The sequence below is a fragment of the Canis lupus genome, chromosome 1 (genome assembly GCF_048164855.1).
Source record: "Canis lupus baileyi chromosome 1, mCanLup2.hap1, whole genome shotgun sequence".
In the NCBI taxonomy this organism is placed as follows: Eukaryota; Metazoa; Chordata; class Mammalia; order Carnivora; family Canidae; genus Canis; species Canis lupus.
This window is the reverse complement of record NC_132838.1, coordinates 14,943,656-14,961,437: the sequence shown is the minus strand read 5'-3', so window position 1 is coordinate 14,961,437 and position 17,782 is coordinate 14,943,656. Positions and strand designations below refer to the sequence as shown.

At 36.8% G+C, this 17,782-nt stretch overlaps 1 protein-coding gene across 1 annotated transcript in view; it reads left to right on the top strand.

The window, feature by feature from the left end:
* The window catches only part of PHLPP1 (PH domain and leucine rich repeat protein phosphatase 1), a 206,784-nt gene that overhangs the window by 1,990 nt on the left and 187,012 nt on the right, over window positions 1-17,782 (top strand). The window lies entirely within an intron of this gene.

The following is a 17,782-nucleotide window of genomic DNA, read 5'->3' as shown; positions in this document are numbered from 1 at the left end:
CACAGAGAGGGAGATGACCAACAAACGTGCCCTAGGTCGTTCTTTGTACATTTGTCCACCGTTGGCCATTCTTGCCCCCCCCCCCCCAGCTCCTTTCTCGTCACCTGGTGCCCTCGCTCAGCTCTCTTGTCTTGCTTATTTGCTCCCTGAGTCCTCGCTAACAGACCCTTCTTAGTGATACTCCCCCCTCCCCCCGGAGCTTTTTTGCTTTATTTCAGTTTCATCTACAAGTGTGATTCTTGCATCAAAAGTGATGTCGCCTATTTCTTTTCCTCATTTCTTGCTGCCAGCCTCTCCCTCTCGATTCTGACCGTGGATGGCAGTGTGACTTGGCAGTAGGGATCACAATAAGACTTGAAGTGGTTATCATCTCTTGAGATGGTATCTAAAATCCTCCTCATTCTTTTTTTTTTTCGGTTCCAGATGAACACTTTTAAAATTTTTCTATTTTCTCCCCAGCTTTTTGAGACATTAGATCTAATTCTTAACTAAGGGTGACTGATGTTTCTCTCTTGATTAAAGAATCGGAGGGTACTAAATTAATGAGCTATATACATCCTGGTTGATACATTGAAGCCTTATATTTGTTTGCATTTTTTTCCTTCTCTAGTTTAAACAATTATGCTCTTAATTATAAGAAGTTTTATTTAAAATAGAGTTAGCATGACAAAATTAAATCAGGAGACTTAAATCTTCCTCAGCGTTACTATTTCAGTTTGTAGGTGCTGCTGGAAAGATAATCCTACTTGTAACTTTGTTAATCTGTTGTTATACTTTCTAATTTAATGTTTTTGGTCCAACTTGTGTCTTAGTGGCAGTTTAGTCAGTTTGAATGAAGAAATCTTTACTGGCACATTGAAATATGCAAGACCAGTAGGATTCTTGGTGAGATGTCCTTTTAAGTTTCATTGAAGTTTTTCTATAATTCAAGTGGATTTCTGACGGATTTTTGCCTTATAAAGAAAGCCATATCGTAATACAATAGCATTTGCAGTTATCTGCAGATAATATCTCAATTGGATGACACAGCTTTAAAAGTTTATGACCTAGAAAATCGGTGATTTTTTTTTTTTTTTTAATGTAGGAGCAACAATTATATCTTTTTCTCCTGGAGCTGATGAGAGTATTTTACAAAAGCATTAAACGGTAATCACACTTGGAATGAGGATAATAATGTGAGAATGATAAATGCCCTTATAACCAAACCGATTGCACTGAATGAAATATATATAAAGCAAGGGATATGTAAAATAAACAGTATTGAACATATTTTATATAGATAGAGCTCTGCATCTCTTATTTCCGCATGTTTTCCATCATGATAAATGCCCATGGGAAAAGGTTCTGGGTGTCCTCTTCATGAAATTTAAATCTTTGATTCCCTTGATTGCCTCTTCAAGTGTGTCTAAAGTATTCTAAGTGAATGATACACAGTGGTCTTGTTTTGTTTTAAACTTATCAATAGAAAAGTGACAGATTTTCTGGTTGAATCTTAAATTTCTGGTGTGGTCATTTTATTCTTTTTGTTTTGCTCTTTATGAAAAGCTGTAATTGTTATTTTCTGAACTTCATCTCTGTATGCACAGCATAAGTATATATATACCTCTGTGTATACACTTGTAAAAATAACTAATAAAATGGGGATGTCACAAACAGTATCCAACCTGTTATTGAATGTGAAGCCATTGTAATGTGTCCTAGAAGGAAGATGCTTGATTGTTATAGAGATGGCTAGTTGTGTATTTTGGTTTTTACACAGAATTGAGCCTATTTTAATCCCAAGGTAATAAGCAAAATGTCTGTTGTTCATTTGCCACAGAACAAAATTCAGTATATAGTGAGTCCAATTGAACTTTTGCAAGAAAGTAGTTATTGACGAACAAAAGGGCCTTTTTATAAGGTGGTCTTATTATGGGAACACTGTCAGGACTTCACACGCACTGAGGGCTTGTACCTCACTGGTGGAGATTCCTAGAAATTACCCTTGCAGTGGAATGTAGGACACCCAATGGGAGTGTTATATTTTGGTAGTAATTCTTTCCCTTAGGAAAAAGAGAATTAAGGTTTATTTTAGAGGAAACCCTTCAAGATGGTGTTGTATGCCACATTTGTTTTTATAATTTTACATATAACTGAAATTTCTTGAGCGTGTCTTTTTGTTTATATGTGTAGTTGGAGTTAAGGATAGATTAGGAAGCTGCCTTTGAAGCCTTTTGAATACTTTCCTGTATTTAAATTGAGCTCATTATCTGCTGTCTATCTAGTTATCTAATCAGCTGCTTTTTTTTCTTTTCTTTTTTTTTTTTTTTTTTTTGAGAAGTTCTTGTCCAGGGAACTTTCATTCTTTTGAAGGTCACCTTTCAATAGAATTTTAGTATTTATAACTTGATTCAAGTTATTATTAAAAGGTTTTGAAAGGCATTTGCAGCCTTTGAATATTTCAATACTTATTTGGGTAAAGTAAAATGAAAATCTTTAATGAACTGTAAGGTGTTGGATGAAAGTGCTATCTAATTACAGAGTTGTTAATGAAAACTTAGTTTGAAGATTATTAATGTGTCTTTCAAGCATTTTTTTAGCTGATTTAAAATATGACAAAATTTACATGTCTATATGAGGCTACTGGTCTTAGGTATTTTAAGTACTTTAACATTTAATTTCCTTTTAAAACAAACCATCTTAAATTCTAATTGGAAGAGTAATTTTAGGTAAAAAATTTTTAAAAATTTATGTTGCTTGAAATAAGTTATGGACTTCAAAACAATGAGTTTTGCGTTTTGGACTCTTTGGGGAGTCTAAGTCATTGACCAAGGGCAGTATTAAACGATATATTTTTTGACTCTTGTATCACCTTTTAGATTTAGTGGTCTAGCCACTTAAGTTCAAATTGTAATAGTGGGAAAGGATGTTGATGGAATGGAGAGCACACCCACTGTGCCTACTGAATCTTGGACAAGATATTTTTATGTGACTTCTTTGGATTGCTCAGGAGAACAATTTCCTAACCCCTCTCATATTTCTTCTTTTTTTCTCTTTAGGGAATGATCAAACCTTACATGGTTTCCTACATGGAAACCGAGAAGGGGTGGTTCAGCATTAAGCTGTAATATTGACCAGCAGGCTCTTATTACTATAATTACAGCAGTATTGAGTAACGTGGTATGAACATGTGACACCAGTGTGTGCTTGAGCAGTCTTTTCAATGTTAAGAACAAAGGGTTTGACTTTATTTTTGTTGTTTTATATTTGTTGTTCTTGATGTAAAGTGCATGCTGTCTTCTTCATAACTGTGGTTTGAGAACATCTATTAATATGTTGGGTTTTATTATCTTCAAAAATTTTAAAGGGCTTTCACATAAATTATCTCATTTGTCCTTTCAAAAACATTATTAGGGAGGAGTCAGTGTCAATCCTCTTTTCAGATGGAGAAACATGCACAGAGAGGTTTGCCTCTTGCTTGTGGTTTTTCAGTCCTTGGCAGAGCTGAGAATAGAGAGCTGGGATGTTCTGTTTTGCAATTCATATCACTTTCCATGAATCGATGCTGAATTTCATTTACACTTGATTCTTTCACTTGGTTAGAAGCATTCAGAAAATACGCTATTTTTGTTGTTAATGAGGTGATATTATCCTCCAGTCTAAAGCAGTATTCCTTGTGAAATGTTGATGGCCCTAATTTTTATCATGCTGTTTTTAAAAACCTAAGGTACCAAGACTGGCAAATAAATAGGCAGTACAGAAAGAGTACTAAAGTGTTGTAAATAGTCTGGTTGCAATAGTCATACTTGCATTTAAGTTGTTAGGAAATGAAGTTTACTTAATGACTATTTTTTTAATTCGACCATGCCTCATTTGTTAAACTGTAAATCTTCATTGGGTATAGAGAATTAACACTTCATCTGAAAAGTGAATAACTTTTCAGGGGGGAAGGTGTGGTAATTTGGTGCTTTTAAAACATAGCCTTACTTGTAAAGTATTGAAAATCTACATCAGAAAAGGTTTGCTTAAGTCCTATTTTACAGTGGAATTGTTGGTACATTAGCGATAGTGCTTTATTGGTGTTACTATGCTATTGTTACAATTATTTTTATAATTCGTACAGTATATGGAGCTGGAGAGTAAGCTATTCTCCCTGAATTTCATAGTTGTTTCTAAGATGTGTGTCTTTTGTGCTCAGTGAAATAATTACAGGGAGAGGAGATGTATAAGTTAGTTTTAAAGTTTTTGCGTTAAAAGTTTTTTTTTTTTTTTTTTTTAAGGTTGTTAAATCCACCACCTTAACTGATTGGTTATCCAAAGGTCATTATTAGTTTTTAAAGTGTACAATGTTTTTGTTATTTCTTACTCTCTTTTTTTTTAAAGCCCTGAATTTGATTTATTGGTAACATAACATTCATTGACATTCTTTATGATCCAAGCCTAGTGTAATACTTGGCATTTTAGTTTAAACATTTGTTGAATTGAATTTGTGGAATTTTGTTAAGCAGCTGGTGGTGTATGCCCTGATTCTTCAGCCTTCCATCCTGTTTGGGTCCCCAAGGGATGTGTTAAACACACATATACACAGAGGCATTTCTTATGGCAGGAGATTTTAGATGTGCCACATAGTATTAATATCTTCTGTTTCACGTGAGTGAAGCTCTGTGTGGATTTTGAGAGAGCAGTTCTCTCTTAAACTTTTCTTAGAGTTAACAGGTGTTCTTTTCCCTTCTTTTCAAAGGCATCTCCCACCTCAACTTTGAGATGCATTTAATGAGACATCTGTCAAATGAGGCATCTTAGATTTAATGATTTTGTTATGTGCCTGGCTTGAACGCAGTTCAGTCTATTTGGACAGGAGAAGGGTTTAATTGTTGTACTGTGAAAGTCAGGAGATCCTGAAGCCACTCAGTAGAAAAGCTTTTCCTTTAAAAAAAGATGCCTGATATTTTGAAAAAGAGAGGAAGTTATCGAAATGTCTGGGAAAATGAAGCCTTAAAAAAAAAAAAAAAAAATCCCTACCTTCTAAAACCTACTCTACCTCTTTAATCCCAGGCATCTGGTGTAACACTGGTAATGAGAGGTTTTGAATCTGGTCTCACGTCCGTCCCTGTGCTTCTAGGGCAAGCCTTTCTTTATACTTACCTTCGGTTTTCTAAAGATAGCATAATTAAAACAAAACAAAAAAAATGGCCATGTGGATTCTTTAGACATATTAGGTATTTATAACCTAAGTCTGTGTGACTGGTTGTATTTGGATTTGTATGAAACTTCAACTCTAGGCTTTGGGAAATTTTGATAAATTTGAAACTCAGGGATCTGGAAAGAATAGACTTCCATGATATTTTTTTATTAAAAAACATTAGGATATTTGGTTAACTGTGAAATAGCAACTTTTCCAAGTTGTGTGATAGTGTACTTTAGAATCAAGCATAGTGATTACTGCATTACTGAAGTATAATTACACTTTGATGTAGAGGTGGAATGGTTTTGTTAAATATTTCGTATAATTAAGAGGTATACTGGTATACCTCTAAGTATGTTTAATGAAACAGAGCATAACCTTTCCAGATCTCTAAGTTCTTGTTGAAATAATTGTTTTCATGTTGTATTTTTACATTTGAGGTTGCTTCAATACATTGTAAAACATATATTCTGATAAAATGTCTTGTTCAGGTACAAGTCCGGTAGTTTTCTGAATTTGGAACCTAGCAGTTCTATAAGAAAAGGAGAGGAAAAGTCTGTTTGTAGGTTGTACACATTTTATCAGTTTGTAAATGTCAATATTTTATCAAAAAACAATATGCAGAATTTTTGATATATACTTTCCCAAATGAAGCCTGCTAAAATTGGTCTCATTTTCAGTTATGTGAAAGCATTCAGTTGAAGACTGAACAGAATTAGAAATAATTTTGTCTTACCCCGTTTTAATAAGGAGTGAAAAATCTAATTAGAAATTTGAGGTTTGAGAGGATTTGAATTGGTTGATTTTTCTTTTTAGTTTTTTTCCCCCCTTCATTCATTTCAAACAGGAAGAGTTTTATTTCTCCTATTATGTTTATTTCTAGCTATTTCTACTGATGCTTACATCTGGTGGAAAAGAGGTTAGAGAATGAATCTTACGATATAATTGCCTTATATGCTAGAATATTTGGGCTTTATTTTCAACTATGAGGCATGTTTTTAAATACAGTGGAAGTATGATCTCTACTTGTTTTCCTTGCCTATTCAATAATTTTCTGGATTTTACAATCAGTTCACTCCTAACACATGGTCCAGGATGTGAAATTTCATGCACGGAACGACTTTATTTTTTTACCTTGTCAGTTATGAGAAATTTTTTCCTAAGGAGTTCTTTTTTCTCATCCATATATTTTGAGAACTTGCCTGGCTGTGTCTTAGTCCGGAGTGGGTGCTACATTATGGTTCTTGAGTTTGGCTAATGTGTCCTGGGATCAGGTGGAAGTAACCTTGATTAGTGTTTGTTTGTTTGTTTTTTCAAAAATAACTTTGGGGGCAAAATTCCATGGTTTTATCTAACACTCTGAGAAAAAAATGGCGTGTAGTTTAAGGAAAGTAATCTGAAAGTTTGGAAACTTGGCATGACTTTGGGCATTCATTTTAACCTGTCCTGAGTATTGCTTTCCTAGCCAGTAAAATGATGAGCTTGGAGTGGAATAAGTCTAAGACCTCTTTCAGCTCTTAACATACTGGGGTTCCTTTGGAGAACCTTTCCTTCCCATTAGAAAGACTAAAAGTTGTAGTTGTTTTAGTTAAGTTCTATAAGACCTGTCTCTGGATTAAAAGAGTCAAATCCCCTGCATCTTCTCAGCGAGAAAGGAATGGACTTGAACCTCTTATATGCAAGATAGCCTGAGATGGACAACCAGAGTAGACCCCCCTTTTTGGTATAGATTTGGACTGATGACACCATAGGTGATGTTTGGTTCCCTCCCTCCCTGCCAGCCCTGCTTCTCAACGTAGACTCAGTGTGCTAGAGTTGAATTTAAAGAAATATATCCTTTTTAAAGAGTTCTTCCTTGGGATCCCTGGGTGGTGCAGTGGTTTGGCGCCTGCCTTTGGCCCAGGGCACGATCCTGGAGACCCGGGATCGAGTCCCACGTCGGGCTCCCGGTGCATGGAGCCTGCTTCTCCCTCTGCCTGTGTCTCTGCCTCTCTCTCTCTCTCTCTCTCTCTCTCTCTGTGTGACTATCATAAATAAATAAAAATTAAAAAAAAAAATTCTTCCTTAAGTTGACTATAAAATCCTTTCATCGTTCAGTTTATCAAGTTTACTGTAATAGTAACTCTGTATTCGAGGTATTCAAACATGCAAAATTTACTAGTTTGTTAGTTTTAATTCTTGGTGAGCTGTGTGCCTGTCTCCTTGAGCTTCGAGTCTCAGGAGAAAAAGCCATTTAAAAGAAAATGAAAGTTTTGTATTGTTGATTTGATTAAATGATAGAATTTAGGCTCCCATAGAGATCCTAACATCTGTATTTTTATAGATGAGGAAAGCAAGACCACAGAGGTTAAGTATGTGGTCCAAGATCATTGATCAAGTCAGACTCCAGATTAGGAGTAGCACCCATGGTTTGGATTATCTGTCCCTTGTTTTTGTTTTTTGTTTTGTTTTGTTTTCTTACCACTCTATGAATTACAAACTTATCTTTGGATCCTCCTTATATTTAGTATTCAAAATGAAAGTTAAAAAAAATGGAGTGTATACTTCACAGATTTGGTGGTTTCTCTGTGACTTCAAGGTATTTCTAGTTTCATTTCGTTCTAATCAGTGCTTTTGAGAGGTTGCATATCTCTTTGACAGATATAAAGGGGGCTTCTAATGGAACAGCTGGATATCTTAATTGCATAGAGGGAAATTATTATTATTATTTTTGCATAGAGGGAAATTAGATTTCATCAACAATGTTACTCTTTGGGGGATTTAATATGGAACTTTAAAGTTGACAGACAGGTGGCTGAGCGTAGTCACAGTACTAGAAAATGAGAAAACCAATGGTGATTGGTCTAGCACTTTGAAGTTGAAATTGTTAGAATGGAAAGGTGGTAGAAATCATAGACTTTTAACAATTATTTGGGAGAAAAATTTAAGAATAGATTTTGAAAATAATTCCCATTCCAACATGTTCATTAAAAAGATTATCACATCCTTAAAAAAAATTAAAGATGTTTTCTCACAATGAGATGCACATAGCTTATTCAGGCACACAGACAAAGTTCCCCTTTTGTGTAATATAAAAAAATCAAAACAACTGGCTTCAGTAATCTTTGGGCTTTTGTTGTTTGTTGGCTTTGGAAGTCTTTATCACGAAATCTGCTACTGTTTTGAATATCTCGGAGAGGGAGAGAGAGAACGAAATTCCTGGTCCTGTTAGCAAAAAGACAGTTTGTGAATATTTTTAGGAGTGTGAGAGAGATTCCCTTCTATATTAGGCTCTATTTTAATTTAATCATTTACCTTAAGCGAAAGTTTTAGCTTTCCTTATAGGGAAGTTAATCTATTGAGTCAATTAATTCCTCAAAGATGACTGTTCATTTTTAATATTGAGGAAGGGAACTTTTTAAAGTGCAGAAGTATGAAAGGGTAAAAATACATTGCATCTGACATGTAGAATATGTACTCCAGATGCTGAAACACAGGAGAAATTTTTCTTGATGGTCTTTTGGAGAGATGGTATGGCTGGGGGCAGCTGACATTCAGTTGTGTGTAATAAGGATCTCTCCTTATGGGAAGAAGTAAACACTACTATAATTGAAGGACACTTTTTCTCTTGTGTGCACCCCATACATGCGTTCTCCATGGAGTGTTGAGGAAGGATATTAATGGAAGGTGGTGGTCCTATTTATGGGTGGAAGGGATAGGTGGAGTGTGGTAAGTAGTCTTGGGAGAAAAAGAAATCTTGATTTAAAAAAAATTTGCAGTTCTAATTACATGGAACTTTTTTTTAAAAAACATCTTAATTGGTAACATATTAATATTGTGACGGCCTATTCTCATATCCTGTGCTCATTTTTTGTTTGATATTTGCCTTCTTCCTATGGGTTTATAGATTTGTTTTAGGAATATATTTAGGGAAACTAGCTTTATTTTGTAAGTCACTAATATTTTCTTTATCCATTACACTTTTATGTCAGTCTTTTCCTTTAAATATTCAGGGTTCTGTGTCATGCTTAGGAAAGACTCCCTATCCCAGGATTAAAAAGTGAAATTTCCTGTATTTTCCTGTGGTATCTTATAGTTTTATTTTCTATGCTGAAAATTTTAATATGTTGTTTAAGAAAGATAGGAGGTGGGAAAGAACAAATTGTGTCAATGCTTTTTATTGGATAATTGAGTTATTTCTTCACTGATTTAAAATGCCACTTTTCCTCAGTTTGTCATTTTTTTTTTTTTCTTAACTGATGGAGATTAAAATCTATGCTATAGAACAGTAGAGGTTTAATAGCTATTTTGAATTTGTTCAGGAAAACAGGGAGAAAGGGAAGGATCCTTATCTGATTTCTACCACATTTCTTTTTTACTCCCTAATTTCTCAGTAGCTTTCAGGATGGCAACTCATGTGCTTTTGGAATATGGATGTGTCAGGATTCTCCTTTCCTATGGATACTTTGTCATCCTGAAGTAGTTAGGGTGGGAGTGGGGTTAGCTGGAGTGTAAAATGCTGATATGTATATGTATATATATATTGCATTAGGCAGAATTCACCTGCTTATTTATGCTGAGGAGATTCCTTTTTTCTCCTTTTAAAGAATTTCTGGGACTACTTTGGAGGTCACTGTGAAGCACACATGATTTATCTTTTGAATATAGAAAAATGAAGACTAATATGCCTATCAAAATCAGTAACAACTGCCAGTGGTGCTTTGAAATTTTCTTTAGTTGACCTGAGAAGGGGTTTCTGTGTGTAGCTGTGAATTGAGATGACAAGGATATAATGCAAAATAACTCTGAGATAGCTGAAAATTGTGTAATGGGACCAGTGTTCTAAATGGTACTTAGGGTGCTTTAGTGCTATAGGTAAATGAACTCCCAGAAAAAATGAAATAGTTTTATTGGGGGTAGGGGATAGTAGAGTCATAGATGTCAAACCTAGAAAAGTCAAGTTAGAACATCTGCCACCTTTAGTAAGTGGGCTTTCATGGTCTGGTGACCAATTCTTAGTTATGTGACCACAAGACAAAAATTGTACACTGTTGCATTTCATGGCCTTCCTCTTTGGTGGAAAACTGAGATTCTCTTCTGTAGGTGTTTAGTTGTATTACCTAAATTCCAAATTATCTTGGATGGAATAGATTCTAGGCTTGAATCCATTAACACTTAAGGGGAAAGTCTCCAGACCCATTGCCCTAAAATACTAAATGAAATAAAGATGCAGTTGCCAAACTTACTTAGGTGTTTACAAGTAACGTTTCTTTTCCTCCACAATGACGACCTGTATGGCATTTTTATTAACTTGAAGAAATAAGTGCAAAAACTCCGTATATATAATGTTCAAGAAATTTGAGTAGTATTTTGTTATTTAGCAAACTTTTATATCATCCTTATTACATGCTAGGCAGTGTTTTATGTGCTATATATATAATGTGGAAGTGCTTTGTGTGTGTGTGTGTGAGTGACAGCCCTATGAGGTAGACCATGTTACTACCCTACCCTAGTATTACAGATAGAGGAACTGAGTTATAGAGCAGTATAGTAACTTGTCTGGATTTGTACAGCAAGTGAGGCACAGAATTCAGGGCCAAGTATCTGACATCAGAGTCAACTAGTTAGTATTGACCTTGTTTGCTGAATGTGGGGAACTTATGCCTAGTAATCTGGGGCCAGTTTGGGCATATCAGTATTTGGAAAACATAGAATTTGAAGTAGTTAAGGCCTGGACTTGAGTTCTGAATCTGCCACTGTCCCTAGAGCTCTACTTGCTTTATTCCTTCTGTTTTTTGTTTTGTTTTTTAGATTATTTTATTTTAAGATTTTATTTATTTTTTGGGGAAAGAGAGCAAGTGAGCTCAAGGAGGGGAGGGTAGCTGTAGAGGGAGAGGGAGAAGCAGACTTCCCGCTGAGCAGGGAGTGAGATGTGGAGCTGATCCCAGGACCTTGGGATCATGACGCAAGCCACTTGGTGCTCCAAGATTTATTTACTTATTAGAGAGAGAGAGAGAGAGAGAGAGAGAGAGAATATGATGTATGAATGAGGGAGGGGCAGAGGCAGAGGGAGAGAGAGAGAGAATCCCAAGCAGACTCCTTGCCGATTTCAGAGCCTGACACAGGACTGGAGATCCTAACCCTAGCCAAAACCAAGAATCAGATGCCAACCAACTGAGCCACCCAGGCACCCCTCCTTCTCTGTTGAAAGAGGTACTTTGTGTCCCATGAGGTTGTTGAGATCAAATGAAATAAATGTTACAACCAAGCTCTAGTTTTAGAGTGGAAAGAGCACCATAATCGAGGACTTAGACACCTAGATTTGACTGTGGGCTTCTCTACTCGATGTGAGACCTATCATAAGCCCCGTAACCTCCTTAAGCCTCATTAGAGAAAGAGAAGTGATAAAATAAATGTGTCTCAAAGAACTTTGTAAGGTTCAGATTTGATGATATATGTGGAAGTGCTTTGTAAACTGTGAGATGTTACACAAATGTAGTGTGGTTTTATTATTCTTAGCAACAGCAAATTGCCACAAATGTTAATTAGAGTTAATTAGGGCTCATTAAGGAAAATGGGATATACAGTTGCTCAGTGACAGTGGCAGCCTGTACACTTCCATCCATCCATCTGTCCGTCTAGTAATTATTATATCTATATGTCAAAGGTGCTTTTGATTAAAAAATGACTGATTTGAATTTTCTAGGATCCCTTGACGTACTTATAGTTTTGAGGGCATTTCGTAAAAACAACAACAACAACAACAACAACAACAACAAAAAACAAGCCAACATTTTTATACAAAGGTGAAAAGTGTTCCAGTACAGGCAGGGTTCACAGATTGCTATAGTAGAAGTGAAAGAGAAAGGCACCTGCCTCCATGGTATGAATCCCCAGAAGTCCCTTGAGCCAAAGCTTGAGGGACCAGAAAGAGTAGATGATTGCCTTAATTCTGGTATCCTGAATTCTTTGAGAAGCAACTGTAGATTACTAGTTCAAATCCAGTCAGACCGAGTTTGGGATTAGTAGTTCTAGTTTAATCCCTTAAGATTTATTAAATACCTTTCTGTCTAGGTATCTAGGCCTTTTTATCCACTTGAATCATTTGGGGTCCATTTGGTATTTGAGTTTGTGAGGGTACTATTCTGGATTAAGCAAATATTAATTCTGCTTTTTTGAAAAGAAAATACAAATATGTACATGCTCCATGTTGCCCTGAAGCCTGGTGCTGGTATCCTGCCATACATATGAAAGACATTGTCTTACTTCTTTCTTTAAGGGCTGTGAGGGTTTTGGATTCTTCAGATTTATGAGAGTTATGGGAAATGTGTTTATCTTCTGGAGACAGTTACTTTCTTTTAGTTTAGTGATACATGTAGATTGCATTAATGTAAAGTTTGGACAATGATGAGTTGGTCATAATCTGGGAATTTTATTTTTAACTGTGTTCAGCTAGTGTTTCAATCTTCATTGATGAAGAAGACTTTTTGTTGGACCAGGAGGAAACACAGTTCTTGAATGTTCATATAAACAAAAGCAACATATTAGCTCTTTAATCCATGGCTGGAAAGCTTGTTCTACACATATGGCAAGTTAAGTCTTTACTAATGGCCTGTTATAAATTTTGTTTTGTTTTTGTTTTAAATAGAAGGCATGTGTCTCTGCGAAATATTGTCTCGTGTAGTAATGTGAATGACAACACTGGGAAAAAATCATTTTACTTTTTTTGTTTTTAAATTATGACAAACACCATGGTTAAAAAAAAAAAAAGTTATTTAGATTCTAACTAAAGTAAGTCATGCTTCCAATTCAAATGAAAATGCTTCTCATTCATACTCCTCAGCATTGAGGTTAATCACCTGCCAATGTGTATTTTCCACTGTCATTAGCACCTTTTTGCACTCTGACAAATTTTTACAGAGACCTCAGTTGATTCATTAAAGTAACATCAACACTTGACAAGCTGATTTTATGGGGGATATTTTTTTTTGTGTGTGTGTGTGTTTTATGGGGGATATTAACAGAAATGTTAGCATCAGTGTAATCATAAAGAGAATAGTTTCTGGTTCTCCTGTTTATAAAGCAGACACTCCAAATCCTTTGCTCTGTAACCAAGTCGTAAGAGCGACTTGGTGTTTTTAGCCACAATTTGAATGGTATTGTGTCATTAATAAATACACGATGACAAAAGTTCTGTAAACAGATATGTTGGAACTACTTAAAAGGATAATGTCATTCTGAAGATACCACATAAAAGTCCATTTCTGAAACTAGGGCTTGTTTTGTAGTTAGTACAGTCAGAATGCTTGTTTTATATCTTGGATCAGCTTGCTGCTGCTAAGAGAGAATTGGGAGCGGTCATTGCTTCCTGCCTTTGGAGATGTGTGTAAGATCTTCCACCTCCACCGCATCCCCACAACCTCTTGGTTCTAAGAAACTGGCAGATTAACCCCAGTGACTTCAACCTCCAAATAATACTGATGGATAAAGGAAGGTAGTACTCATTTATCTTTAAGGTACCATCATAAGCACAACTATACTTACTCCTTTGCACAGTATCTTTATCTTTTAGAAACATTTGTGATACTGGAGTAGGCTCAACCAGAGTCGTCAGGATAGTTACTAAGTCAGAATCTGGTGAATGTAATAATTGAAGAAATACCTGCTAGATTATACCTTTGCCAGACACCATGATATAAAATGGGTGACAATCATGTGGATATCTGAGGGGGAGGGCATAGAATCTGGGCATTTGAAGAGACCAGTGGCATCTAGTTCAGTTTCTTATCTGGCATAGAAATCTGTGCTTCCCTGAGTGATGGTCATCTGGCGTCTGCCTGTTGACTGCTTACTAGGTAAACATTACTCCAGGATAATGTTGACTGGAGTTTTGCTCTCCTTGAGATGTGATCTATTCACTAGCATCATCAGCATCTCCCAGGAGTGTGTTAGAAATGCAGAATCTCAGGCCCTTCCTCAGACTTACAGATCCTCAGTCTGATTCAGCTGTACAATGCACCTTAAGAAGTGCTAGCATTAGATGATTTGGGAGTGGGAGAGATTAGATTTGGAGGAAAGAAATCATTAGGAGCTTGTGTGAGTGAGATACAGAGCACCTGAACTAGAGCAGTGGAGGGAGAAAAGGAGACCTGTGAAGATGGTATCCTAAGACTTAGTAGCTAATTGGCTGTTTTGGTGAAAGAAGCTGACATGTGTGCAGTTTGAGTGATGAGAGAATTGTGGGTCAGTTTGTGAAATTAGTTCATATCACCAGTTCAGTAAAGCTGAAGGATCAGGTTCTAGAGTTACGAATTGTATATGAGAATGAATGAAGGTATGTCTCCTGGTCTTAATATTCATGAATATTTATCAACTGAAGACTGATTTTGCAGAGGATGAATTTTTTTTTTTTTTTTTTTTTTTTTTTTTTGCAGAGGATGAATTTGAAGTGGTAGTACGTGTTAAACTAACTGAAGCCATCCGTTTAGCTGGTAAATGCGTGTGGCTCACCACCCAGCTTCCAGAGCTCAGTGGAGCTATGTTGCTTTCTACTGCTTACAGTATGTGCAGTAACTCCCAGGAAGGTGGTATAAAAATTATTTGTTTACTTGGTTTTCATATGACTCCTTCTTTTTGCATTCAAAATAAATGCTAGTGCTGGTTATGGACAAAAGTGAAGAGGTCTAAAAAGAATGTTTATTTTAAATTTATGAAGCTGTCAGGATGAATGCCTTTTGAATGTTGGCACTTTTCCATCTGGTGTGTGTGTGTGTGTGTAAATTACATAAATAATTATAATAAAACTTGAAATACCTTAATGAAGGCATTTACAGAGGGCCAAGGGAACACAGAACCCTGATAAAACAGCTCTCCCTGGAAGTGTAATGCCTTGGAAAGGCTCCATGGGAAGGATTCCCTTTGTGAATGGGGTGCTAGCACTGCATGACAAGGGGGTGTCAGGAACTAAAGCATGAATGAAAGGGTACCATGTAGGCAGGGAATGGTGGGTATCTCCACTGGTGAAGTGTTAGGTGATGAGGTTAAAAGTGGTAGGAGGTAAAACTGAAAAGGAGGTTGGGGCCAGATGATGAAAGGCCTCGCATGATAAGGACTTGACTTGATAAGCAGCGGGAGCTACTGAGCATATTACATGCATGACGGTGACATGGTTAGGTTTATATTCTAGGATGTTAACTGGCAGCTAGCTGGAGGATGGTTGGAGAGGAAGCTGCTAGAGACTTGGTTACTGCCTTATTGTGGCCTTTAATAAACATTTATAGCACTCTGTTAGGAGCTGGAGATCCAAAGAAAGAATGGCCTTGCCTCAAGGAGTTTAGTCTGGTAGGGAGAAAGAAATAATTGCAATACAGAGTATGTCACTTTTGAGGTTTGTACAATGTGGTTGTGGTACCAAATAAGGAACTAGTCAGGCCCGCTGCAGTTGGAGTGGGTGGAAGATGATTTTGAATATTGGAAAGAGTAGAATAGGAATAGATGGGATAGGGCCCTGATATGGGGACCAAGGGCCTACCTGGGAGCTAGATGAAAAAGACCTGAATGGACTAGGTCAGTGCAGTTAAGACCTGCAGAATGAAAATTGTTTAGAATGTAGAATTTTGGGGTCTTATCAAATGATTATATGTTGGAGGAGAAGAAATAGTTCAGGATTTATTATTCATTCTGAAACTAATTTGAGTATGTCTTCCAGGTCGGGAAGTGTGTCATGATATACCATGTCAGGGATGTACTATGCATAAGACTGACAGGATTTGTGTGTCAAGGGTGAGGGAGGAGGAAGTTTCTGGTTTAATTGACTGTAATCCCATCACCCAACAGGAGAATACAGGAGCAGGAATTGGCTTTGAGGAGTAAGTGGGTGGGAAGATGTGAATTAGATTTTGGATGTGTTAGAGTTAAGGTGCCTGTTAAGGCATGTCTGGAGAGAGCTCAGGGGGCATCTAACGTTAGGCAGTCGATGAAGTGTTGGGATTGAATGCGAGTGGAGTGAGGAGGGGCCCGAGGAAGCAACTCTGAGGACTATTTGTATCTAAACAGTGGGAGTGGATTATGTTGAGTGCCAGAATTCAGATAAAAAAGAGACCTACTGGGGATCCTTGGGTGGCTCAGCGGTTTAGCGCCTGCCTTTGGCCCAGGGCGTGATCCTGGAGACCGGGGATCAAGTCCTGCGTTGGGCTCCCTGCATGGAGCCTGCTTCTCCCTCTGCCTGTGTCTCTGCCTCTCTCTCTGTGTGTGTCTCTCATGAATAAATAAAAAAATCTTAAAAAAAAAATAAAGAGACCCACTGTATGACTATATTTATATGAAGGTCAGTTAACAGGCAAAACTAATTTTTGGTGATAAGTCATAATAGTTGTTACCTTTCGAGGGCATGTTGATGAAAAGGGGTTTGAGCTATCATCTGTTGATACTGTTCATTGTAGTTTTCTGAGTTTTAGTTTCCTGGGTATAAACATTGAATGTACCATTCGGATTTGTATGCTTTATTTGATATGTTAAGCCTCAGTAGAAAGGAAAGAGGTGCTGAAGGAAAAGACTAGGAACAGCATTTCTATCCTGAAGGGAAAGAGAGGGTGGGGAAAGCTAAGAAAGATGCATGAACGGAGAGGGAAAAATAAGTTCTGAAAGAAATAAGAGGGACGATATCATGAGCACCCATGAAAGAGTTAGCTGTGGGTGGGTATTCTGCCATCTATTTATTTCTTTGAGGCTATTAGGAAGAATGGGTAAGGATAAATATTTATTTTATTTATTTAATTCTTGAGTAAATCAGCCAGCTAATCCTAGTCTCTGCCCTTTTGGGGATTTATGACCCTGGTTTCAACCTATGCTGACTTTTCTGTAGGGTGATCCTTTCTTGGGTTACTCTGAAGCACCTTACTGCACTGGGTGGGGTTGGAGGGTGTTAGTGAAGTAGAGGTGTAGGAAATGATTGCCAGACTCGGTTTTACAGGTTTGGCAGTGTTTGTATTGGGTACGTTGGTTTGTTTTGCACAGGTTTGGTTTCCTCTTCCCAATCTGTAAGAGTGTGTGTGTGTGTGTGTGTGTGTGTGTGTGTGTGTGTATGTGTGTGTTTTGGGGGAGAGGTTAAGTATATAGATATGGTCAAAAACCTATGGAAAGGTTGGAACTAATAAATGACAAAATGGTGTTTGTACTTTTTGTTATATCCTGTTTCCTTTCTGTTTATATTACTTGTGGAGTAATAAAGCTTCTGAGATACTTATTTTTTTTCTTCCTCATGACCTATTGAAAGATGAAAGTTGCTTTTTTTTTTTTTTTTTAAGACTTTATTTATTCATGAGAGACACAGAGAGGCAGAGACACAGGCAGAGGGAGAAGCAGGTTCCCTGTGGGGAGCCCAATGCAGAACTCAATCCCAGGACCCTGGGATCATGGCCTGAGCCAAAGACAGATGCTCAACTACTGAGCCACCCAGAGAACTGATTCTGAAGACACATTTTCCATTCCTAGATTTTCAAAGTGACTTATGTCTTGAATGTTTATAAAATGAGCATGAAGACATGATAAATAAGATTAGATTGGTATAAATCAGATCGTGTAGGGGGTAGTTATTGCTGAATAATACATATTGTTAAGAAACCATGCCAAACCCATTGT